At 46.9% G+C, this 26175-nt stretch overlaps 1 protein-coding gene across 2 annotated transcripts in view; it reads left to right on the forward strand.

Annotated features, from left to right (window-relative positions):
• Window positions 1-12896: 12896 nt before the first annotated feature.
• DRP2 (dystrophin related protein 2) overlaps window positions 12897-26175 on the forward strand; it is a 49143-nt gene continuing 35864 nt past the window's right edge. For both annotated transcript variants that reach the window (XM_034782339.1, XM_034782338.1), the window contains exon 1: window positions 12897-13253. The gene's annotated coding sequence lies outside the window, so the exon portion shown is untranslated. The remainder of the gene's footprint in view (window positions 13254-26175) is intronic.

The raw sequence follows: 26175 nt of genomic DNA on the forward strand, positions 1-26175 counted from the left end.
CTTGCTGCAAGATGTCTTGGATTACTTACTGCATCTCACGCTCCACGGGATGTCCCTCTCGTCCGTCAAGGTCCACCTGGCAGCCATCTCAGCATTGCATCCCCTGTTCCAGGGCAGGTTTCTCTTCGCCCATCCTATGACGGCAAGGTTTTTAAAGGGTCTGGAGTGCCTCTATCTGCACATCCAGGACCTTGTCCCTCCTTGGGAGTTGAACCTCATGCTGCCCAGGCTCATGGGTTCCCCCTTTGAGCCTTTGGCTACCTGCTCCCTCCTGCTGCTGTCCTGGAAGGTCTCTTTCCTGGTCACTATAACCTTGGCCCGCAGGGTGTCTGAGATTAGGGCGCTCACTTCGGATCTGCCCTATACAGTCTTCCTCAAGGACAAGGTCCAGCTGCATCCGCACCTGGCATTTCTGCCCAAGGTTGTCTCTCGGTTTCATACAGGCCAGGACATATACTTATCAGTCTTCTCTCCAAAGCCTCATGCGATGGATGAGGAGTGCAGACTTCACACCTTTGACATCAGGAGAGCACTGGCATTCTACAAAGATAGAACAAAGCCATTCCGCAAATCAACACAGTTGTTCGTGTCAGACAGGATGAAAGGTTGACCAGTATTTGCTCAGAGAATCTCATTCTGGATCACAGCCTGCATTCGCTACTGCTATGAGCTGGCAAAGGTGCCCCCGCCGGCGATTGTAACAGATCACTTGACTAGGGTGTGCCGGCATTATGAGCCTTCCTGGTGCAGGTGCCGATCCAGGAAATCTGTTTGGCTGTGACCTGGTCGTCAGTCCACATGTTCACATCACATTATGCACTGACCCAGCAAGCTCAAGATGATGCTGCCTTTGGCAGAGCAGTGCTCCAGTAAAGTCCAAGCCCATCCCTGAGGATTCTGCTTGTGAGTCACCTACAATGGAATCGACGTGAGCAAGCACTCGAAGAAGAAAAAAACGTTACCCACCTTTTCATAACTGTTGTTCTTCGAGATGTGTTGCTCATGTCCATTCCATTATCTGCCCTCCCACCTCTCTGTCAGAGTTGTCGGCAAGAAGCAACCGAGTGGGCTTAGGGCCAGCGGCGCCTGATATTTCAGCACATGAATGCAGCACTCAAGGGGGCGCCAAAGCTGGCCCTATGGATACAACTAAGGCAAACATGTCTGATGCGCATGTGGGCATGCGGACACCTACAATGGAATGGACATGAGCAACACATCTTGAAGAACAACAGTTATGAAAGGTTGGGTAACCATTTTTTTCCTCATTCATTTCTTCTGCTGGTTATGATTTGCTCACCAGTCCCATTATTTTGCTGTGTTATTCCTCTGACTCCACTCCAGCTATGCCCCACACAGCACTTCGGAAGGGGTGTGCTTGGCTAATGTTGCCATTGCCAAAGTGCCAAACAGGTGTCATGTTCTTCTGGAGCTGTTCTACAAAGACTCTGAATTGTGGGAGGCTTTTCCTCATTTTCAGCTTTGTGTTCATGCTCCTGGTCAGTGCCCCTAGACTATTTTAAGTTCAGGTCAACTCAGCAGCTGCTTCTTGAGGGAATTGCATACAACCTGCTTAATTTTAAAAATGTAGATTTTTGGTTACAAAATACTTTGGGAAACTAAATTTGAGATTTAGGTTGTTCTTGAACCTCATCTTTTGCACAGCTTTCATTTACCAGCAAAGCATGTACAGAAACTCCTCACTTAAAGTCGTCCTGGTTAACATTGTTTCGTTGTTACGTTGCTGATCAATTGGGAACATGCTCATTTAAAGTTGCGCAATGCTCCCTTCTAATGTCGTTTGGCAGCTGCCTGCTTTGTCCACTGCTTGCAGGAAGAGCAGCCTGTTGCAGCTAGCTGGTGGGGGCTTGGAACCAGGGTGGACTGGCAGCCCCCTAAGTTCCCTGTGCTGTAGCCCCCAGCAGGCTATCAATTGCAGGTTATCAATTGCTGGCAGTTCAGCTGTCCCTCCCCCCACTGCCATGTGCTGCTCCTGCCCTCTGCCTTGGAGCTGCTTCCAGAAACTTCTGCTTGCTGTGTAGGAGGGGGAGAGGGGGGGCTATTGTCAGGGTGTCCCGTCCCCTCCCCCCTGCTCCTGCACCCCGCTTACCCCTTCTACATATAGAGCAGAGAGGGGACATGGACAGAGAGAGACAGAGAGAGCTTGGGGAAGCAGCTGCTGTCTCAACTTCCTGATCCACTTAAAAAGACAATGCACTTAAGAGTGGGTCAGCTTACTTAAAGAGGCAGTGTGCATCTCTCTCTCACACACACACACACAAGGTGTGTGTCTGTCTCTGTCTACTATGCTGTCTCCCCTCCCTCCTGTTCCTACTGCCTTGTGTGAGAGGCTACATTAACAACAATGTGTTAACCATTGAGGGCTCAGCCGAGTGCTAGTTCATCATTTAGCAGCAAGGCATTCCCTGGGAAATATCCCTCTCTCTTCCACCCTCTAACTTTACCACCTCAACCAAGCTTCACAATCATCAGAGCTGTGAACAGTATTATATTGTTTGTTTAAAACGTATACTGTGTGTATATCTATATAATATATAGTTTTTGTCTGGTGAAAAAAATTTCCCTGGAACCTAACCCCCCCTATTTACATTAATCCTTATGGGGAAATTTGATTCGCTTAACATTGTTTCGCTTAAAGTCACATTTTTCAGGAACATAACTACAACGTTAAGTGAGGAGTTACTGTACTTTTCTCATGCTACTTGAGTTCCCCTGCTCAGGATAATGGGGTGTGCATGTGCAATTTGGTGCCAGCCCAGCAGATTACCCTAAGTTTGGAGAGTGTACGTTGCTATCTGATCCAGTGAAGACTGCTTTATCTCCCCGGTCTCTCCCCCATGAATACAAACCAACATCATGCTCCAGAATGTAAGAAGTATACAGATGCCATTACCATTGCTTTCCATTCATAGAAGGAGGTCCTCCCTGTGTTTAATGAGAGGTTCATTATGTCACAAGCAGGATAGATCAGCAGCTGTTTAGCTCTAAACTGCGTTCTGCTGCTTTCTAGTTAATAAGTTTTGAAGCTTCCAAACAGTGAAGCCTTTCACTTTAAGAAAACCACTATGTAGGTCTTCTTAGTGGATGTGCAACATGCCTCAGGTGGCACTTGACCAGGATTCATCACCGAATTTGGTCCACTGGTTGAATCGTTAGCTTGCCCAGGCTGGGTACTGACGGGGAGTGCGACATGAAGGCTGATCCATGCCCCCTGTTATGTAGGTATTGGACTGGATTTCAAGTTACAAGGTCAGATCCTCAGCTGATATTTATTGCCATAGCTTTACTGACTTCAATGGAGCTATACTGATTTATACCAATTGAGAATCTGGTTCACAATTTGAAGGCCAATTGCCACTAAGCCCTCCAATGCCCGGCATATTGACCTGAACATAATGCATCTGGAAATGCAGACGCCTAAGGGTATCAGGCTGAACTGTTTTCTGAAACCATTTTAGCTCTGTGTGTCTGAAAATTAAAATTTTCTTTTGTGGGGAGAAGATTCTATTTGTGCATTGTCTTAATTCAATGGGGTCTCATTCCTTAGGCAGTGCTGTCCTCTCCGATCTGCTTGGCCTATTCTGAAAGATTAACAGCTTCAACCCATTTTCTGCTGGAATGAAGAAACTGGTTCCTCTGTGTTCCTGCTTTCTAGTCTCTTGTTGGCCTACTTCCCTGTGCTTGCATTTTGCATTCCTAATGCTATGAATAAATCAGGACCCAAGGATTTAGAAGGTGGTACAGCTGTAGCCACTCAGAAAATTGATCCTCTGAGGGTTGGATAGCAGCTCTAACGACTGCCAATGTGTATGCTCGTGAAGTTTTCTAATGGCATGTAACTGGTACCAAAGGACAACGATTAATGCTTACTTCAGTACCCCTATCAATTGGGTTTAACCCCTAGCACTTACTTTAACCACCATCTCCTGCTGCCTTTGGCTGAGTTAATGCTCTGTTATAAACCCCAGTGGTAGGCAGTTACCTCCTGGGCACGGTGACAAAATGATTTATTGCTAATCTTTGCCCACAGAACAGAAGAGAAGAATGAAGATGATTAATTATGGGATTGGACCAGCTGATCAAGTGTCCTACTTTGTCCACACGAAACCTTTGCTACCCAGGCAAGCTGCTTATTTCTGTGGTGAGGTAGCGCCTGAGCAGGAGGAGTAAGGTGGTTCTATCTGCTTGTCAGCCATGGCAGGCATGTGGTCTGTAAAGAACAAAGAGCAGCAGTAAGTTTGCTCTTTATGATGGTTATTCTGAAAGGTAGACCAGAGTCCTGGTGCATTTCTTCCCTCCAGAAAGGCTCGGCTCAGAGCCAGCAACACCTGGCTCTCTTTTAATGCACTGATTTTTACTCTGTAGTTTCCAGCTGGGTAGGCTGATGGGGAAGGAAAGTGGTTTGTCTTAGGTCATGCAATCAGCAGCTGATTCACTGAAGATTAGAACCCAGGTTCTTCCCTGTGCTTTACTCTATGCCCTAGACACTGTGGCTTCTTAATATTTGGCTGTCTGAAACAGTTCACTTACATAGTAAAATCAATGAAGTTCTCAAGATAGTTACTGGTCGCTAGTGCTGGTTTGTGCTACCAGATTTTATTTTAGAATATCATAAAGGTAATGCTGGTGTGGTTCTAGCTAAGGATTATCCAGGAACTCTATAGACAGTTTTGTCACACACTAACAGCCCAATCCTGAAATCAGTTAAACATGTGGGTAATTCCATTCACTTCAGTGTGACCACTGTGCAAAAGTTAAACACATGCATAAGCAATTACAGGATTTTGCTCAAGGTACTGGACTGGGCCTTGAGAGACTTGAGGGTCTGGTTCCTGACTCTGTGACAGACTTCCTCTTCTGTGACCTTGGACAAGTTGTTTAATTGCTCTGTGCCTCAGTTTCCCCAACTGTAAAGTGGGGTTGGTACTTTCCTGCCCCATAGGGGTATCATGAGTCATGGGGCTGTCTATGCTGAATTTTAAAACCCGTGGCAGAGAGTCTTGGAGCCCAGGTTCTACAGACTTGGGCTCCTGCTATAGCAGCTAAAAACAGCTGCTTTGAAGCCAACCCCCTTCCCCGGGCTTAGACCAAGCTCCAGCCTGAGCCACAATATCTATGCTGCTGTTTTTAGCACCATAGCACGAATCCCGCTAGCCTGAATCTGTAGCCCCATGCTCTAAGATTCACTGCCATAGATTTTCAAAGGCAGTGTAGATGTACCCTTAGTGGCTCAAAGTAAAATTTCCAAAGGTGACTAAGTACCATTTTCAGAAGTGACTCAGGACAGAGCCTAAGTCTCACTGACGGTCAATGGATCTTAAGCTGCTAAGTCACTGAAGTGCCTTTTGCCAATTTTACCCTGAAGGTCTAATACCCTTGAGATCCTCGCCTAGACGGTGCTATATATGTGTAGAGTTAGAATTTTCCATATATATATATATATTTCATGTGTAAGTTGCGCTGTCACTCAGTTCAACCTGCTTCCCCTCAACAGCTAGACTTCTAGCAGGCCCTGGATATGATCTCACCACGAAGAGACTTATCTCTAGAGAGGGGGCCGGAGAAAGCCTCAAGACTTTCTGGGGCTGCAACGTGGTACATTGTACATGCATCACTAAGCAGTTTCCTTTCTCTTAGGGCACCTCTGTTCTGTGTCTAACTGAATTTCCAGCAGCTCCTGTGTGATGGCTCTCCTCCTGTGTACAAAACCCAGCAAATAGGGCGGGAGATGGAAAGGCACAGCATAAACATATTGACAGCATTTGAAGAACAAAGAAGAGTCATGAAAGCTCTCTGTGCTCCTTTCCCTCCACCCTGCTACCATTGTCTCCTCTCTTCCCTGATTTTTTCCCTTTTCTATTCCTCCTTTTCCTATTGCACTCCTTCCTCCTCCCTCTCCCACACCCCACCCCGCAGTCTTGTATGCTCTGTGCCCTGAAAGGATTTTTCCTCCTCTCTGTAATCTTTCTCATTTCCGCTTATTCAGCATGGACCCTTTGAGTTGTTACGCAGGGGCAATCACAAAGGGAGCCAGTTTGATTTCTGAGCATGTGTAATCTGTCTGTTTGTATCTGTTCCACCCAAGCAGAATGCCACTAGAAAGGACCCCACTGTTTTTTTTTCTCCCCAAACAACTTAATGCAAAATGTTGTCAGGATAGAATCAGCGCTGGGGTATTCTCCTTATGGTTATTCGTGCTGGGGAGGGAGGGAGAGGAATTTACTTGATATCAATTATTTAAACAAAGTAACAACAATCTAATGGGCAACAAGTCTCAGATTCTCTTTGTTCCAAAGTCAGAACCTCCAGTTCTATTTTCATTCCTTGCCCTGGAACAAGGTACTTTTTCTCCTCTCCTACTCTCAAACATGCCTTCTTTGCTACTGTACTGGAACATCACGCAGGTTCTGATCCTTAGGTGTGAGAAGTACACCATTCTCAGCTATCCTTCTGCAGTGTGCTGAGCTACTCTGTGCCCAGTTACTCATGCTGTGGTAAATGCTTGGAGAGGAGCACCTCCCGCATCAATATAGTATACAGATTCCTCAATGCTGGATAGGGATGGTGTTGACACAATATTTTCACATGCATCCTGCATCAAAAATCACTCAGACCCAATTTCAGGCACATGAATATGTTCCATAGGGAGCAACCCTCCGCACTGCTTCTGCCGTTGACCCAAATTGTGTTCCTTGGATCCTTCATGTTCCCTGAGTTCTCCTTTTTCAGAGGTGCTTGTATAGGGTATCCTGAAGGATTCCCAAACCTCTTTTTCCCCTCCAGGGGATTGTAATACTTCTTCCTATTGCAATTTGCTCACTAGCTTTCTTAATTCCTCAATCTTCTTGGCTGGAATCCAGTACCTTGTGCTACTGGGGTGAACCCTTCCTTACAATCCTGAATTCAAGTAGCTCCTGGTCACTTGTACCAAGCGTCTCCACTATTTTCATGTTCTTAGTCAGTTCTTCCCATTGCTTTTCTGGCTGGATTCTCTACTTTCTGGGTCATGTTGTCTTCCATGTAACTTAGGAACCTCTTATGTATGTTTGGCTGTACTGCCTGAGTATGTTCTTGTGATTTACCACAGTGACTCTCAACCTTTCCAGACTGCTATACCCCTTTCAGGAGTCTGATTTGTCTTGCATATCCTCAAGTTTCACCTCACGTAAAAACAACTTGCTTACAAAATCAAACACAAAAATACAAGTGTCACAACACACTAGTACTGAAAAATTGCTGACTTTCCCATTTTTACCATATAATAAAATAAATCAATTCGAATATAAATATTGTACTTACATTTCAGTGTATCGAGTATATAGAGCAGTATAAACAAGTCATTGTGTATATGAAATTTTAGTTTGTACTGACTTTGCTAGTGCTTTTTATGTAGCCTGTTGTACAACTAGGCAAATATCTAGATGAGTTGATGTACCCCATGGACGACCGCCGTGTACCCCCAGGGGTACACGTACCCCTGGTTGAGAATCATTGCTTTAGCATACTTCAAGAATGGGTCCACAATGACTGAGTGAAGGGAAACTGGTGGCACTTGGAGTAATAACTATACCAAGCTCTTGTATAGCATATTTCATCAATAGATCTCAAAGTGCTTTACGAAGGACATCAGTATCATTATCCCCATTTTACCGATAGGGAAACTGAGGCATTGGGGATGGGAAGTGACTTTCCCAAGGTCACCCAGGAGGCCAGTAGCAGAGCTGGGGATAGAACCCAAGTCTCCTGCAAAGGACAAGAGAAGAGATGAGATTTGAAGAGGACGTAGAGCTATCTTTCTGAGCATTTTGTATGGCACCTCTTATTGTAGCATCTCAGCATTTTTTCACAGGGCCGCCCAGAGGGGGCGCGCAAGTGGGGCAATTTGCCCCAGGCCCCGCAGGGGCCCCCAGAAGAGTTTTTCGGGGCCCCTGGAGCGGGGTCCTTCACTCGCTCCGGGGGCCCTGGAAAACTCTCTGGGGTCTGGGCCCCTGGAGCTTCTTCCGCTCTGGGTCTTCGGCAGCAATTCGACGGCGGGGGGGTCCTTCCGCTCCGGGACTGCCGCCAAAGCACCGGGTCTTTGGTGGCAATTTGGCGGCGGGGGGCCCCCCGCTGCCGAAGACCCCAGACCCCCTCAATCTTCTGGGCGGCCCTGCTTTTTCAGATAACTGAGGCAGCATGGGACAAAGCACACCCAGGAAGGCTGTTACCTAAGGAGCATAGGGAATGGGTTGGAAAGGCTGTGTTTGGGGGGTCAGTCCATGGAAGACAGAAGCCTAGGTGGGAGATTGCCTACTGAATTCTGAAGTGGAAGGAAGCTGGTGAAGATTCCAGAAGGTGACCATGATGCATTCCCTCATCCATGTAGCAGCAAGGAGAGGGAGAGGCCCGACTTCAAGGGACCATAAAGGAGGCAACCACAGTATGAAAGGAGGTGAAGGAGTGAGTGAGTTTCCGCAAGTAACCATGTGAATGTGTCTGATACCAGAGTTGTTTTGGAGGAGGTAACCTAACAATGGAGATATGAGACACAAAATACATTTTGGAGTCAAGCTGAATAAATCAGTAGGATTGAAGTCTGAGCTGAAAATGGGAATGCTGATGTTCTAATTGTTGGTGCTGTTCAAGGTAGGATGTTAGTATATCAGCTTCAGTGTTATGGTTATTCAGGCACTGGGTTCATTTGGACAAAACTCCTGAAAGTAAAGAGTAAAGGAATAATGCTTGCAAAAAGATGAGGCATTAGACTGATGCCCAGTTGAAACTTAAAAAGCCTTGTGCTGACTTCTTCCCCTAGTGTGATTCTCTACAAACACCAAAAAGAAGAACAGGAGTACTTGTGGCACCTTAGAGACTACAAACACCGATTCTTCATGTTCATTTGTATTTGGGTTGTGCCTTGTATTTTGCAAATTCAGAGGGGGGCATTGTTTACTGTGGTCCTTATTCTGATTTCGCTGGTGTACATTGGGACTAATTTCAGTTAAATTAATGCAGATCAGAATCAGATCCTGCTTTGACTGTCATGGACATGTCTGATGAATTTTTCTTGGTTTGTTTTATCTGCTGTATGTTTGCATGTTAGTTTTCTTCTGGAACATTAATGTTCCTGCAGTTGATATGTATCAATGTGGAGGGTCTGTATCTATATTGGGTCTTCCTGCATGCCTGTGATGAATACTTGGTGGTATTATAGCCATCACATTTGTTGATGGATTTTTATCTCAGTTCTGCTGCCAAAATATCTCTTTACCATTTACAGATTAAGAAAAGACTGAGAGACCCTTGCTGATCAGTAAAGGTTTGGAATAGGCAATAAACTGTCTTTCTGAGGTTGGATTCTTGGAGTTCTTTGTTAACTTAATTGGAAAATCTTGTAATCTCTAGAATGCAGCTCATACAGAATACAGTAACTCACATCGTTACAAGACTCATAGTTGTCTCAACATATCCGTCTTCTTTTAAAAATCTTGCGCTAGTGTCCAATAAAACTTTGTATTAACTTCAAAGTTTTATTGCATATGTAAAAGGCACTAAAAGTCTGCCTTTGTGATAGATCTTCTGAGCTTGTCTCACTTATTGGGGGCTGAAGTCTGAATTGTTAGGCTGGCTTGTCCCAGTTACAACGTTAAGTCACTGGGTGCTCAGCAGTCTGTAATTGTGCTCCCCAGCTGTGGAGCCTACTTTCCATCTTAGATTCTCAGTTTGTATCTGAATCTCAAACTACATTGAAGCAACAGGAGTTTGCTGCTTTTAATTCTTCTTAAATTATGATAATCTAAGACAGTTGTATTGCAAAGTGCCCTGCTTTTGAAAGTTTGATGGATGCTATTTAAATGATTTTCTCCATGCCGTTGCCTATCTGTGCGTGTGTGACTAGGAGTGTATGGATTGGCGTGTACTCCACATGTTTGTCCGTGATGTCATGACTCCATCCATGAGTGTCTAAGGAGCAGATGCATCACTGTGTTTCCCACAGTTGTCATGTTTCGCTATGGAATTGCGGTCTGCCAGACACCTGGATGACCCTTCTAGATCCTGTTCTTTCTTTCTTTCTTTCTTTCTTGTTTTGTGCCTCTGAACAATCTGTTGGTTCCACAGATGAATCAATAGGGAACATTAAGACAGGAAAGGAAGGTTGAGTGCAGCATAATGGCCCTGGTCTGATTGTGATTTTCCAGTACACTAAGTTTTGTTGCATAACAGTCCTGCTGCTGTCATGAAATTAACAGAAGCTATTGAACAGTACCTAATAGAGGAAAGTCTGTCTGCTCATTTGATACATTTAGCATGAAAAACTGCTTTACAAGCCAGGACAAGCACAGTTTGACCTGATGCTACATGCTTAATTTGCTCAGTTGTGCTTGGACACCACAGTTGAGATGCTATTTATTTTAAGATATATTTTCTTTTTCCAAATGTTTACATGAGCCTTATATTTATCCACAGCACAGGTGTTGTGTGCACAGCCTCACTCCTGATGGGAGCTGGTTGGGGATTTTTTCAGTGAACCCCCAAATGCCAGTTCATTGAAACCGAAACTGTTCACGAAGCAGAGGTGTCTTGACAAATCTCCTGACTTGAAAAATTATAAGGGAAATAAATTTCAAAATTGTCAGTGTCCGTTTCGACATCTTCGAACTGAAAAGCTTTGGATTTTTGACTCCAAACAACTTTTTTCATTTTGAAATGTTAGTGTTAAATGTAATAAAAAAAGTTAAAGAAAAAGGTCAAAATTAAAATGAAGCATTTCAGAATAATCAAAATACTTTGTTTTGGTTGATCTAAAGTGCAATTTTTTTTTCTTTCAGATTTTGAGTTCACAAATTTTTGAAACTTCTACTTTTCATCCCAATTCAGGTCTGGAATTTTTTTTTTTGATATCTTGAAAATTGTCAGGGGCCAGGGAAGAGCATTTTCTACCCATTTCTACTCCTGATCTGGAGGGTTCATCTCAGAGGGTTCATCTTCATGGCCTATTCAGTCCTTGGGTCCCGGTGCTGAGACTGACAAGGGTACCAGTTAGTAGCAATTATGATGTGCACACTTTGTTCACTGGGAACTGTGCTAAGACCTATCAAATTTGTTTCACAGAATATTGTAATAGTTCTGCCACCCTCAACCTGGACCAGATTTAAACTGGCGATTTAAAGGTGAAAGGCTTCATATCCCGTTAACGTCCCCATTTCCTCCACACAGTGGGACTAAGGGCTTGTCTACACTTAATGCTACAGAGGCACAACAGTGTAGACACAATCTACTTCCCTGAAACGTGGTAGGTAAGTTGACAGAAGAATTCTTCCATCAACCTAATGCTGTCCACCTGGGGACTTAGGTCATCTTAACAATGCTGCTAGAGGTGTGGATTTTTCATACCTCTGATTTATGTAGCTAAACCAATCTATTTTGTTGTGTAAATCAGGCCTAAAAGGCAACTAGTTCTGCACCTGGGGTCCTAAAGGTGTTGAGGCACCATCTTGACCCCCATTAACTCCTGCAAACCTCTGTGTGAACACCACATGGACCTGGTGTTGAGTTGACTAGGGGCATAGCTGCTTTATGAAACAGTGTTCCCTGGCAAACAGACAGGAAAAATTCCTTGCTGAGGTGTTGTTGTAGTTGTGTTGATCCCAGATATGAGAGAGACAAGTGGGTGAGGTCATCTCTTACTGGACTAATTTCTGTTGGTGAACGAGATAAGCTTTCAACCTATTCAAAGCTCTTTTTCAGGACTGGGAAAGGTAATCAGAGTGTCATAGCTAAATACAAAACAGTATAGGTTATTTAGCATAAAGGATGTTGCATACTATTTAAGAAGAAGTGGACAATTAACATCTCTGCAGTCATAGGACAAAGGAGGGTGAGAGGGTTTCACAGATCATTGTAATGAGTCATAAAATCAGTACTTCTGCTGAGATCATGATTTTTAGAGTCTTGGCGGAGTTATGAATTTAAGTTCCCAGGCTTTTCTTTTGAAGGTGTCATGTTGGCTTCCTTTGAGGATGAGAACAGGTCAGCTATGAAGTGATCACTTTGTGAAAAGTGTTTGCCTACAGGTCTTTTATCATTTTTCTGTGAGTTCATTCGAGAGCATAGTGATTGTCTGGTTTCGCCCATGTAGTTATTGGTGGGGCATTTGATGCACTGGATGAGGTACACCACATGTTGTGATAGGCATACATAGGACCCATGGATCTCGAAAGGTGTGTTGTGGGGAGCACTGATCATCCTAGCAGTGGAGATAAGAATTATTAAATAATAGTATAGTGCTTTGAGAACCTTGAGTGGAAGGTGGTAAAAAAGTACAAAGTGTAACTATAACTATTTATCTGTTACATATGGGCACAGCTCCAAATCCCAGGTCTGAATGTGGTTTCAAAGCCAAGTTAGTGCTCAAGCCCTCTGTCTCTAAGGGGCTGAATCCAAAAACTGCCAAACTTGGCAAAATTTGGGTTCGGATTTCATACCCCAAGTTTGGGATTGTTGGACCCATCTAGTTATTTTTCTTTTGCAAGAGAAACAGAAAATGGGCCTAAAACGCAATGATTTTTCCCCTTTGACTTAAAAATAACCACATTTTTACTGAAATTATTAAATTTGTGTAAGAGTAAAGAATACCTGGGTTTTTATTTAAGCTGCTTTATTTCTTAACTGAGAACTTGTCTAGCAATTTCCAGCACACACATGGACATAGGTATCCTAAAACAAGAGCTGCCACACCACCCCAGAAACGCTGTTGATAGACATCAGCAGGCTGCATGGAGTGTGTGTGAATCCAGCAGTCTGTCAGGTCTCCAGAGGTCAGGCTGTGTCTGTATTTCTCTCTCCCTCTCTCTCTACCTCTGTGTGTATTTTGTCTCCTCCTCCCTTCGTGTGCGTCTCTCTTCCTTTGTATCTCCCCGCTTCTATTCCTTCCTGTGATCTCTCTAGACAAGGAACCTCCAAAATTCCAGGCACTTCACAGAACTGCCCTTGGTGTGTTCCTGCATTGCCCAGTCAAGGGTATCTCTGCCTGAGGTTGGAGAGATGCTGTTACTCCTGGTGATATGATTGCATAGCAACACAGAAGCACAGGGTGGTGGAGGAGGAGAGACAGAGAGCATGCACACAGCAGCGCTGAGCCTCAGCATGCATCCTTGTCACAGGGACTTCTTTGCTGATTCACAGAGGCAGCCCCAATCCCTGCCACTGAAGCCCAGCTGCTGCCTTCATTTCAGACCTGACGGAATCGGAAGGTAGGCCACAGATAAATTGTTTCCTAGCCAGCTCCTGGCTCTGCAGGGAGAGGGAAATTACCAATGTATGGTTAGCCTCAGCATTGTGGGGGGTGTGTGTGTGTGTGTGTCCATCTGTCCGTGCACGGTATACTGTCTGGGTATGTGCGTCTGGAGAAACTTGCATGCAAAAGAAAGGGGATAGGGGGTGGGGGAGAGACCGGCTGCCAAGACTTTGATTCCACAGGAAAGAGCGCAGGGAATGGTAAGTAGATGCAGATTCCTGAGAAAAACAGCAGTAGCAAGCTTTGCAATTATCTCCAGCTTTGATTCTTTTTAAATCAGAGGTTTATTTACACCGACAGAAGCTTTCTGCTGAGCTGAAGGGCTGCTTGGATCAGGGCATGGTGGCCTTCTAGCATTCTCCTTAAAAGACTATCCTGCAGAAAGCAGAGCCTAAAGCTCTTTCCAAGTAGTGAGCTGGAATCAGAGAAGAAGCAATAGGGACTATGGCCCCAGCTCTGGCCTTTCATTCACTTCCTTGTTCAGTCTTGCCGCTGCTTTTATATTATCTCTCCCCTCCCCCCACCCCGGCTCTTATAACCCCTCCCACTTTTTCTCCTGCTCCCCTCTTCTCCCACTGAGGACCCATATTACAACTAGCATTCTTCTGCTTGAGGAGGGCTAGTCAGGATTACTTCCAGAAACCATCAGTTCTGCTCCATAATAGTCTAGAGAGGACATGGGCCACTTCCTGCTCTCCAAAGCTGAGCACTCTGCTTCTACCCCCTTCCCAGTCTCAGCAGCCAAGACCTGGGTATTGCATAGCACTGCAATGTATTATCATGGGTGGCAGGTTTGTATAATTTTTGGTGGTCCCCAGAATTGGTCCAAGCAGAGTCATCCTGTCCGCAGGACAGACCGGGGCAACCGCCCTGGGCCCTGTGCTTTGGGGGGCCTCCGTGCTTCAAGGGGTCCTGAGGTCCAGGGCAACCTGGGGGACAAGCGGGGGGCCTCGTGCCAGCAGCAGCAAGCAACCTGGCTCCGCTATACCCTGCTTCACTGGCTCCCGGCATCACTCAGGGGAGGGGGCGGAATCGGGAAAGAGGTGGGGCGGGGGCTTGGGGGAAAGGGTGGAATGGGGCGGAGCAGGGGCAGGAAGAGGCGGGGCGGACTGGGGCCAGGTTGCTTGCTGCTGCTGGCGCCAGGCCCCCCACTAGCGCCCCAGGCTGCCCTGGAGCCCACGTTCCCCTGAAGCGCGGGGCCCAGGACGGTTGCCCTGGTCCATCCTATGGACGGGACAGCTCTGAAAATATAAGCCCAAACATTGATGGAGCCGGGCCCACGTTCCTGAATATTGGTGGAGCACGGGCACCACGGCCCATATAACTTGCCGCCTATGTGTATTATTACTAGTGCCCCAACCCAGCCCATTTCCAGTTACCTCCTGTTTCTTCTCACCTACTCCCTTGGTATGGCAAGCATGTAGTACTGGCAGTGGGTTTACTAACAGGGCTCTGGCAGGCCTCCTTGCCAAGAAGCACGCGTGGCACTGTTGGAGCGGTGGAGAGGGTTGAATTGCCCATGGGTTTTTAAATGCTGTGTTGACAGTTGGGGAAAGCCACTTTTGACATTTTGTGGGTTTGGGGTTTTTTAAGTTTAAAAAACAAATCAAACCTTTAGAAAGTCTGTGTCCTCCTTGTGTCCCAAGACCGGATCCTTCACATCTTTGTTCCTTCCTCCTCCACTAGCGAATCTCTCTTAAGCAGCTAGAATTTGCTATTCAGTTAGTCTTTGTGTTACCCCATGGGGGGATCCTTTCCTTGAATACATAGTTCAAGGCCTTGGGGGTGCTGATCCCCAAAATACACACACAGTGCCATGGGCTTTCCATTCCCCGGCAGACCTGTTCTCTGCGTTCACCCCTAATGCCTTGGGGCTCCCATTTTGCACTGGTGCATGTCAACACCTGATACTTCCCGGTGGTGAGTGTTCCTTTTCCTGGCAGTACATGTTACACCACATGGTGATGTTATAGCCCCTGGTGATGCCCCCGTGTGTAATGGGCCTGATAGGAAAGGGCTGTGTTATAAAGCCATGCAGTTTTGAACTGCCTCTTATCCAGGGACCTGTGCTCACTGACACTTAAAGATTTTGAGTAATAGAAGGCTTTGTCCAGATTTTATTTAACCAGAAAAAGATGAAGACAGTCTCATTCCAGGTCACAGCCTGGGACATATAAACTGTATATATTAAACACTGTGTAAAGTAGAGATGATTAAATATACCCAGGGACACAACTGATCACAGAGGGCAGGACAAGAGGCAATGGGTTTAAACTACAGCATAGCAGATTTAGATTAAATCTCAAGAAAAACTTCCTAGCTGTAAGAACAGTAGGACAAGGGAACAGACGCCTCGGGAGGTTGTGGAAGCTCTTTCATTGGAGGTTTTCAAAAGGAGGCTGGATACCCAACTGTCTGGGATGGTTTAGACCCAACAAATCCTACATCTTGGCAGGGGTTAGACTAGATGACCCTTGCGGTCCCTTCTAACCTTATGGCTCTATGATTCTGTGATCAGACTGGAATACATCTTTAAGATGACATTTGACCATCAAGCAAGGCCAAGCAAAATGTGATGCTTAAGGAGCTAAGTGGGTTCCAGTAAAACAAAAGGTCCAAGTTCTCTAAAGTGTCCAGTGAATTTCAGACTATAATGATATTTTAAAGAATGCTGCATACAAGGCCTCTGTTTCAGGCTCAGTGGCTAATGCTAAAAGCACATAGGTGCTATTGTAAATCTTGTGTAACAAGACATACCTAGCAAAACGAATCCACTCCTCAAATGGCCTGATTGGAGTGCTTAAGAGTAGAATGTAAATTGCTCAGACCCTGCTTCCTTTCCATGTCCTATAAAACAAGAACAGGATAGCACTTATACATTCTGGGGGGAAAAAATTACTTCACGCAGCACACACTCCGCCTACAAAATTCACAGCCTCCTGAGGCTGGAGAACTACATGCTGTGGTTGGATGTCTGAGAGCTTGGGTGATTGTGGGCCAATAATGGTCAATGCACAAAAACATATATTAATGTAACATTAAGAATGAGAGATCAAGCACCAGGAAGTTAACGTGGCTACCTGGCACGGCTGGCTCTGTATTATTACTAATCATTTATATAGCACGATAAATGGATGGTGCATATTTCAGAACCTAGTGTAAGCGTCATTCCTCCCCTCAAAGAGCAGGGAAAGAAGAGTACAGATTGTCTGAAAGACGACAAAGAAAAGATTCAGGACAGTAGTTTATCTAGGGAGAAGCAGCATGGTCTCGTGGCTAGAGCTGTGTACGGGGACTCTAGAGATCAGGGTTCAATTCTTGGTGCTACCACAGATTTCTTTGGTGACTTAATCTCCATGCTTCACTTCCCCCATCTGTAAAATTGAGATAATGCTTCCTTTCTCTCATCCTTTTCCTGTCCTATCTACCTAGATTGTGAGTTCTGTGGGGCCGGGACTTTCTCTGTCTAGCTGCACAATGGGGCCACGATCACAGTTGAGTCTGCTAAGTGCTACTGTAATAAATATAATTACTATGTGATAGAGGAGGGTGAGAAGAGATTGGTGAGGAGAATGAAGTAGGAAAGATAAGATTAGTCAAAATGGGCTTTAAGGAGGGAGCAGTTCGGCAAACTATTTCAAGCGTAGGGAGAGGCATAAGAAAGAAGTTGCATTTAACCGCCTCCTAAATAATATGCTGTGGGTTGCATGTAGCCAGACAAAGAGGAACAGTGAAGGCTGCGCAGCATGGCCTAGTTAACATTGCTGTAGGAACACTAACTTCTGCATTCCCTGACTTTTGTATGTGCAATTCCTCAACTTGAGTGCTGTATTAACAGAACATAATTTTTTCCATGTTGGAGGGAGAGAGATTCTGCTTCTTCAGGAGGACCCTCTCCTTAGTGTTTTCCATGTACACACCTAGATCCTTCACACTGGCCCCCTTCCCTGGCCTATGGCCTCAAGGCCTGATCTTGCAAGGTGCCAAGTGCTGTTAGTTACACTGATGTCAGGCCCTTTATTTCCCCATGGGATCAGGGTCCAAGTTTCATTCATTAGATGACCCAGCACATCTAATGTGGCACGGGGGTGATACCAGTTGCGTCAGAGGTTTCATTTTACTTTAATGGGGGTAGGTGTGGCCTTTACACATTAAATGTTTCAGTACATGTAATGCAGGGGACCTAGATGCTTAGTTCAGTTGGGGAAAAGGAGTTTTTCCTGCCTAAAGAGGAGAGGAAGGAGCTACAAGTTCCTAACAGCTAATTGTCACAGGACATGCCTGGTGCTAGGCCCGGTCACATCCCATGTTTAATCATTGACATCACCGCTTCTTTTTTCCCATGGGTTGAGGTTCCTGTGTAGGGTGTTGTCTCTGGTCTTTTTGTCCCTCTGGAGGGAAGAAAAGACCAGAGACAAGCAGTGGTGTGTCTGTGACATGGGGCACACAGGGTGGTTCTAGAGAGAAGACCAAAGACACCCACTCCAGGAAGGAACTCTTCTTTACTTGTAGACCAATTCCTAGGCAGCAATATCTCCTCTTTTTCTGCCATCAATCCCTGACCCCAGTGTCTCAAAAAGACGTCCTGCTGGCCCTGGTTCCCAGGAACAAGTACTTACTGCATGTCCAGTAGACAACTTTTTATTCTGGAACAATACGTGTTAGTGCAGTATTGCGAGTCCAGCTTCTCAGCTCGTTCAGGATCCTGTTAAGGTGTAACTAAAACTGCAATGAAAGCTTCTCTGCTACATATGCATAAACATCATTTGAACTTTGAAATATCCTAAACCCTCCTTCCTTCCCCTCCTGAATACTCAGTTATTCTTCCACTGTGCAATAAATTAGCTAACAAAAAAGTCATTAACCGTTCTAGCAATGGAGCAAGTATGTATTGTATTTCCATTGCTACATCTGGATAATGGCTAAGAAGCCTTAGCTCAAACATTCACCAAATAAATTGTTCCCTTTAGGTCAAGACCCTGACTTGAAAGTTTTAGTCTCAAAGGAACATTTTTGAGGACGGTAGTGATTGGAAATGAGGGGTTGTGCAAAAAACACTTTCTTGGCCTTTCCTGCAAGCTACGCTGTGAAGGTATTGTGTGTTCAGTATGTGAAACAAGTCATATAGAGTCTGAAGTCCAAAGTTTGGATCCAGTCCAAACTTCCCCAAAGGTTGAGGGTTGCTTAATCTAGTTGGCTATAGAGCTATGAAACAGCCACACAATTTGTCTTGAAATGAGAACTTCTCTGAAATTTGAGGGGGTTCGGCTTAGGCTCATTTCTAAAGATAAGGGCAATCAAATTGTATGCTTCTGGGGGTCAGAGGTCAGGCGTGTGGTTTGTAGATGAATGGTCATTTTCTTCTCAGCCATGAGGTTGGACTGTGGCCAGAGGCAGGATGCCAAAAGAGATGGCGCAAAGGTCTGACTTCATTCAGCAAATCTACCTAAATGCTGGCACTTGAGCAAATCAACAAACACTGCTGAAATGGGCTTCTGAATAGAAGAAATTCTGTAGACTAGATTCCTCAGTAAAGCAATAATCCATATTCTAGAGTTGGAAGCAGAACTGGTTTAGCAATGGCTATTAGTTTCTTTTGTCAGACTGCTTTTCAGTTAGTACAGTAGGCCAATCTCACCCTTACTGGTTTTGAAACAGGTGCAGCTTGATCAGCAAGAGGAAAGGTGTGTGTGTGTGTGTGTGTGTGTGTGTGTGTGTTTAACAACCATCCAGTTTATCTTGAAACCACCTTAACGCTGCACCATTCCAGCATTTAAAAGTAATGCCAAGACCTGCACATTACTTATTTCTCAGCAGAGTGATTATTGTGATCTGAAATACAACTGATGGTTGAAGGTGTAATAGCGGTTTGAAGTCCTGGTGCAGCCTCATGAAATGCGTAACACTATTGTCTGCGCATAGTTTATACTTACTGTACTGCAAACTGGGGGGAAAGATTGGCCAGTTTCTGCTGGGGCACTCATCACTAGGGAAAGGGACGGTCAGCGTTATGGGGTTGGCCTGCACCATTGGAGAAAAGTCCAGCCCCATATTACAGGGGGGGTGGGGTGCCCCAGGAAAAGGGCCAGTTGTCATTTCAGGGTTTGCACTCATGTCTGTGAATTTTTACCAGTCCCTGTTCACACAGGCCTCAGCATATTTCCTTCCTCTTCAGAAGGGCACACAGGGGAACCCACTCATCTCACACCCAGATGGGTGTGACGGGTTGGATCACAGTCCCTTTGGGACTGCCACCTGATGTGCTGGGACTACCTCTGAGCCCGTTTTCCCTGCCAGCTTGGGACTTCAGTACCTTGCCTTGTTTGAGCCAGACACGCTTGCCTGCTGCAAACAGAGATCCGAGTCTGAACCACGTTCCCCACAAGCTGCAGGCTTAACTGAAAACCGCTTAAGAAGTTCTCCGGTCTCCAGCACTCAGATACTCGGCTCCCAATGGGGTCCAAACCCCAAATAAATCCATTTTACTCTGTATAAAGCTTATATAGGGTAAACCCATAAATTGTCCGCCCTCTATAACACTGATAGAGAGAGATGCACAGCTGTTTTCCCTCCCCTCGCCCCAGGTATTAATACATACTCTGGGTTAATTCAGAAGTAAAAAGTGATTTTAATAAATACAAAAAGTAGGATTTTAAGTGGTTCCAAGTAATAACAGACAGAACAAAGTAAATTACCAAACAAAATAAAATAAAACACACAAGTCTAAGCCTAATACAGTAGGAAATAATGCAGGTAAATCCCAGCCTCAGAGATGTTCCCATAAGCTTCTTTGACAGACTAGCTTCCTTCTAGTCTGGGCTCAATCCTTTCCCCTTGTTCCAACTCAGGTGGTAGCTAGGGGATTTCTCACATGGCTGCCGCCCCTTTTGTTCTGTTCCACCCACTTATATATCTTTTGCACAAGGCGGGAATCCTTTGTCCCTCTCTGGGTTCCCATCCCTCCTTCTAAATGGAAAAGCACCAGGTTAAAGATGGATTCCAGTTCAGGTGACATGATCACATGTCACTGTAAGACTTCATTGCCCACTTGCCAGCACACAGGTACACAGGAAGACTTTTACAAGTAAACAGAGCCATTTACAACCAATTGTCCTGGTTAATGGGAGCCATCAAGATTCCAAGCCACCATTAATGGCCCACACTTCGCATAATTACAATAGGAGCTCAGAGTTATATTTCATATTTCTAGTTTCAGATACAAGAATGATACATTTATACAAATAGGATGATCACATTCAGTAGAACATAACCTTTGCAAAGATACATTACATGGCATATCTAGCATAAAACATATTCCAGTTATGTCATATTTACACTCATAAGTATATTTCTATAGAGCATTATGGGATGCAATGGATTCAACAGTGTGGCTGTCAGGCCTGTGTGCCACTCTTCAGATCCAGAGGGAATGCTTTATGGACAGGGTCTGATTAGGAGGTGGAGGCTGGAGATGTGTGGGAAACCCTAGTCACACACCCACAGTGTGTCTCTTCGTCCTCCACCCATCACCAGTAGCATGGGCTGCTTCCACACTCTGCGACCCCTGTGGTAGGGGGCAGAGCCCATAGTGCTGCTCTGAATAGCATTAATACAGGTCGTTTTTACACAGTGCCCCAGGAATAATCTGGAGGGGGGTGGGTTATACCAAAGGCCTAGATGTCTTAGCACTCCCCAGTGCATGCACACCTGCACAAACACAATGGGGTCAGCCATTCTGCACTCTGTAATGTGACTGCAGGTCCAGGGTCCTGACCTCTGCTCCATCTCGAGGGATGTGCTGTTTATCACTTCACTGCACATAGAGGGCCAGGGGTGAGATAAACAGCTGCTGATGGGTAAGTATTTATCTCTCTCCTCCACCCATGGGGGTGTGGCTCTAGGAAGCACTATGCCATGGAGAAAAGGATTCCCAGCTGATGCAAGGCTGCAGCATCTCACAGCATGGAAGTGTTCCTCCCTACAGTAGATTAGCTGATCTGTCCAGTCTAGTTTAAATATCCTGAGTGATGGGCCTTCCACCCTTCCCTTGAGAGCCTATTCTACAGCTTCTGAGAGCTCACTGTCGTCCTGATAGTCAGTTTAAATTTTGCCTTTTAATTTCACCCCAAGTGATTCCCCTCTCTCCTAGATGTTAACAGCCTTTGAATATCTGAAACTGCTCTATCCTTGTGGAGTGGCCACTTAGCCAGGCTGTTACATGGTCATCCTTTAAAACACTTCAGTAACTCAGTAACGGTACCACAAGTTCCCAAAGTCCATGGAGCACTTGCTGGTGGGCAGCGGAGAGCTTGTTGGTCAGATGGTGCCACCTGTCTACCCCCAGGACTCTTTTGGCAATCTCATCACTCCCACTGAGTATCTGTTTCTTTGCCCCTAGCTGGATGTCGTGTGGCTATTTGCTATATGCTAGAATTCCATGCTAGGCTTTGTTGCTGACATGTCACAGGGACTGTGAGTTGTAGAATTCTTGTTATCAAGCTTGTTTTAAGGTCTCTGTAGAGAGAGTGATGCAGAATCTACCTGTCTCTCACCGGGCATGCTGTTAGTGGTGGCAAAGGCATCCAACTATCAGGGCTGTTGCTTGTATTTCCAGCCCTGTCTGGTCTGTGGCTACTGAGTCGGAAAGGCTTTGTTCCATTATGGTATTGCATAGGGCGCTGTGAGGTGCTATGCTTGACCCATATTTCTCGTGAGAGATCTCCACATAGTCCTCCCCATTTTTGCATCAGAAATCCAGCTTTGTAGAGAGTGGGCTGCCTTCGCCATTCTCTCTCAATACAGCTGCTAGGGAACATGAAATCCATGCATGTCCTATAGCCCCAGAATTATCCCCCTGATCCCCCTTCAAAGGAGTGGCTGTCCTGTGCAGAAAGGCTGATCCAAAAGCAAGGTGCAGGAGTTGACGTCAGGCATGGGAAGCCATGGGGCACTGCATACTCCAGCAGAGGGGTGAAGAGGAGTGTTCAGCCCCTAAAACTATAGCCACATTGCACCCCACAGAAGCAGCTACTTAAGCAGTGGCCCACAGTGGGAGGACTGGCCAGAACGTAACACTGTAACTGTATCGTACTGTGCAGTAGAGACTAATTAAGGAAAAGCGAACCAGACCCCCTGGTACCGCAGCCAGACTGAATGCATTATGGACTCTTTCATCAGTGGTATGACCCTGATTTTCCAGCCATATCATAGTGTTCACCACTGATTAATCTGTCTGTATATTTACTGAAGAGGATAGCCAAGGCCTCAAACTTTCAGCCCCACTTTCAGCTGTGCTGCCTGGCCTGGCCCATCGAGAGATGAATTAGGGGGACCAGGAGAAGACCATTCCCTTTTAGGAGTTTGTTGGGAGTGTGTACAGGGAGATGTGGAAGAATCTGATCTTAGTAATTTTGAAACATAAGGCAGAAGTCATCCATTGTTTCAGTGGAGTTACACCGGGGGTAATTTGGTCAATGGGGCTCAGGGAACTCAGAATCCTGGAACTCTAGCCATAGGTGCATCAAATTAATAATTTCCTCCAGGGCTGAGGAGGGGAGTCACTGCAATGTGCAATATCTAACATTCATGTAGACGGGCAGGCATAGGTGTGCGCATGGGGTGTGCCGGGTGTGCCCAGGACACCCTAACGCAGGGGTGGGCAAATGGCTCCACTCCCCGGTGCGCCAAGCCGCGAGGTCCACGCTCCCGGGCCGGAGTGTCCGGCCGAACACAGCAAGCCGCCGTCCCCTCCCCCACCATCCCCCCTCGCCTGGAGCCATGCTGCCATGCACGCAGCGCTCTTGGGGGCCGGGGCTGCATGCTCCCGAGGGGCAGTGTTTGGCTCCGCGGGGAGGCTAGGAGCCCAATTCTCATGGTAAGGGGTCCGGGGCCAGGGGGGTTGGATAAGGGGTGGGGGTAGTCAGGGGACAGGGAGCAGAGTGGGTTGGATAGGGGGTGGGATCCCGGGGGGTGGTTAGGGGTGGGGGGGTCTCTGGAAGGAGTGGTCAGGGGACAAGGAGCTGGGGGTGGGGTTGGATGAGTCAGGAGTTCTGGGGGGGGTTGTCAGGAGGCAGGGATGTGGAGAGGGGTTGGGGGAGGCAGGGAGTGGGGGGGTTGTATGGGTCGGGAGTTCTGGGGGTCCTGTCGGGGTGGGGAGCAGTTGGATAGGCGTGGGAGTCCCGGGGGTCTGTCTGGGGGTGGGGGTGTGGATAAGGGTCGGGGCAGTCAGGGGGTAGGGTCCTAGGGGGGCAGTCAGGGGACAAGGAGCAGGGAGGCTTAGGTAGGGGATGGAGTCCTGGGGGGAAGTTAGGGGCAGGGGTCCCAGGAAGGGGTAGTCAGGGGACAAGGAGCAGAGGGGGTTGGGGGTTCTGAGGGGGGAAGTCAGGGGGCGGGAAGTAGGAGGGAGTGGATGGGGGCGGGGCTAGGGCAGGGGCTAGGGCGGGGCTCCCTGGGTGCACACCCTAATGAAATGGGCCGCACACACCTGTGCGGGCAGGGAAGGTTAGGGGACAGGGATTATCGGCATATTGAAGAGCTCAGTACAGGCTATTCTGTGGGAGATGGAGCCAGAAACTGCTAGAGGATTAAAATAAATCATAATAGGATGAGCTGTTCTCTTAGTGTGTGTGACTGGGGAGGGGAGGGAGTGCGAGAGCACTAGCAAACGGAACAGAGGCCTGTGAATGGAGAGACAGACACAGCTGTGGCCGGGGGACTTTCTCCTCGCCTGGCTGCTCAGTGCTATCGGAGGCTTTGCAGAATGTACTGCCTGCTTCTGTCTAATGAGAACCCATCAGAAAGTTTCTCAGTGCCTCAGAGCGTGTGACAGCCACCCACCCCAAGGGAGGCAGCCACGCTTTCTTCCAGCTGCCTCACTTCTCCTTTCACACAGACCCCTTTTGAAACAGCCCTTTTTATGGCTTTAAAGTGAGGGTTGGTGGCTGGACCTGTATCAGGATTCCCTGGGGAAACCCGGCTTTTAGGTGGTAGACCTGGAAGAGGGCTGAATCTCTCGACACTGCAGTGGACATATGCGTATGCAATACTTAGCCGTCCTTCCCCACTTGTCCGTACATTTCACCTCTTGGGCCTTATCTACACTAGGCGGTTATGTCGAATTTAGCAGCGTTAAATCGAATTAACCCTGCACCCATCCACACAACGAAGCTATTTAGTTCGACATAGAGGTCTCTTTAATTCGATTTCTGTACTCCTCCCCGACGAGGGGAGTAGCGCTAAATTCGACATAGCCATGTCGACTAAGGGTAGGTGTGGATGGAATTCGACGCTAATAGCTCCGGGAGCTATCCCACAGTGCACCACTCTGTTGACACTCTGGGCAGCAGTCCGAGCTCGGATGCTCTGACCAGCCACACAGGAAAAGCCCCGGGAAAATTTGAATTCCTTTTCCTGTCTGGCCAGTTTGAATCTCATTTCCTGTTTGGACATCGTGGCGAGCTCAGTAGCACTGGCAACGATGCAGTGCTCTCCAGCAGAGGTGACTATGCAATCGCTGAATAGAAAGAGGGCCCCAGCATGGACTGATTGGGAAGTCTTGGATCTGATCACTGTGTGGGGCGATGAGTCCGTGCTTTCGGAGCTGCGATCGAAAAGACGGAATGCAAAGATCTACGAGAAGATCTCCAAAGCCATGACGGAGAGAGGATACAGCCGGGATGCAACGCAGTGCCGCGTGAAAATCAAGGAGCTGACACAAGGGTACCAGAAGACCAAAGAGTCAAACAGACGCTCCGGATCCCAACCCCAGACATGCCGTTTCTACGAGGCACTGCATTCCATTCTAGGTGCGGCCGCCACCACTACCCACCACTGACCGTGGACTCTGAGGATGGGATATTGTCGACGGCTGCTTCCTCGGAGATGTTAGCGGACGGGGAAGATGAGGAAGGAGATGAGGCGGACGAGGCAGTCGACAGCGCTTACAACACTGATTTCCCCGACAGCCAGGATCTCTTCATCACCCTCACAGAGATCCCCTACCAACCGTCCCCAGGCATTAACCCGGACCCTGAATCAGGGGAAAGATCAGTCGGTAAGTATTTTAAACATGTAAACATTTATTTTGAACAGAACAGTAATATTAACAATGGGTTTTTCATGATTAGTTTGCCCTAGGCGCTTAATGTTTTAGTCCTTGGCAGTGCAACTACTGGAAAATAAGGTCTGTATGTCCGGGGATAGAGCTGAAATCCTCATGGGACATCTCCATGAAGCTCTCCTGGAGGTAATTGGGAAGCCTTTGCATGAGGTTCCTGGGGAGAGCGGCCTTATTGCGTCCTCCGTGGTAGGAAACTTTTCCTTGCCAGGCTATCATCAAGTACTCTGGGATCATTGCCTCGCAGAGCATGGCGGCATACGGCCCTGGTTTTTGCTGGCTTTCACGCAGCATGCGGTCTTTCTCTGTGTCAGAAAACCTCATCAGAGTGATGTCGCTCATGGTGACCTGCTTTGAATTGGGGGAATGTTAGTATTGGGACTGCTTGCCTGTTCCTTTACATAACTGTAACCGGCGGTTTACAGCCACACAGTGGAGGCGGGAGAGGGGCAGCATACAGGGGTCTTTCCCGGGGACAGCCGCGAGGGGATGGGATGGGGCAGAGTTCATGCTTGCCGGATTGCTGGCAGCAGGAACTGGCCAAGGCTAGGAGCATTGCTTTGAATGTGAAAGGAGGGCACTGCTATAAATTAAGTTTTAAGCAGCCAAAAGTCTACGGCTTACCATGTCAGCCTGCTACCCGAATTCCGCTGTCCTGCCCTGTTTGTCGGATCTCCACTGCAAGACCCCAGGCACTGAATGCGAAGGCCGAAAATTCGACCTTGTCCTGAGTGCGCATGTGATAGGTGCTGTGCATGGTCTT

Source organism: Trachemys scripta, chromosome 9, assembly GCF_013100865.1.
Source record: "Trachemys scripta elegans isolate TJP31775 chromosome 9, CAS_Tse_1.0, whole genome shotgun sequence".
In the NCBI taxonomy this organism is placed as follows: Eukaryota; Metazoa; Chordata; order Testudines; family Emydidae; genus Trachemys; species Trachemys scripta.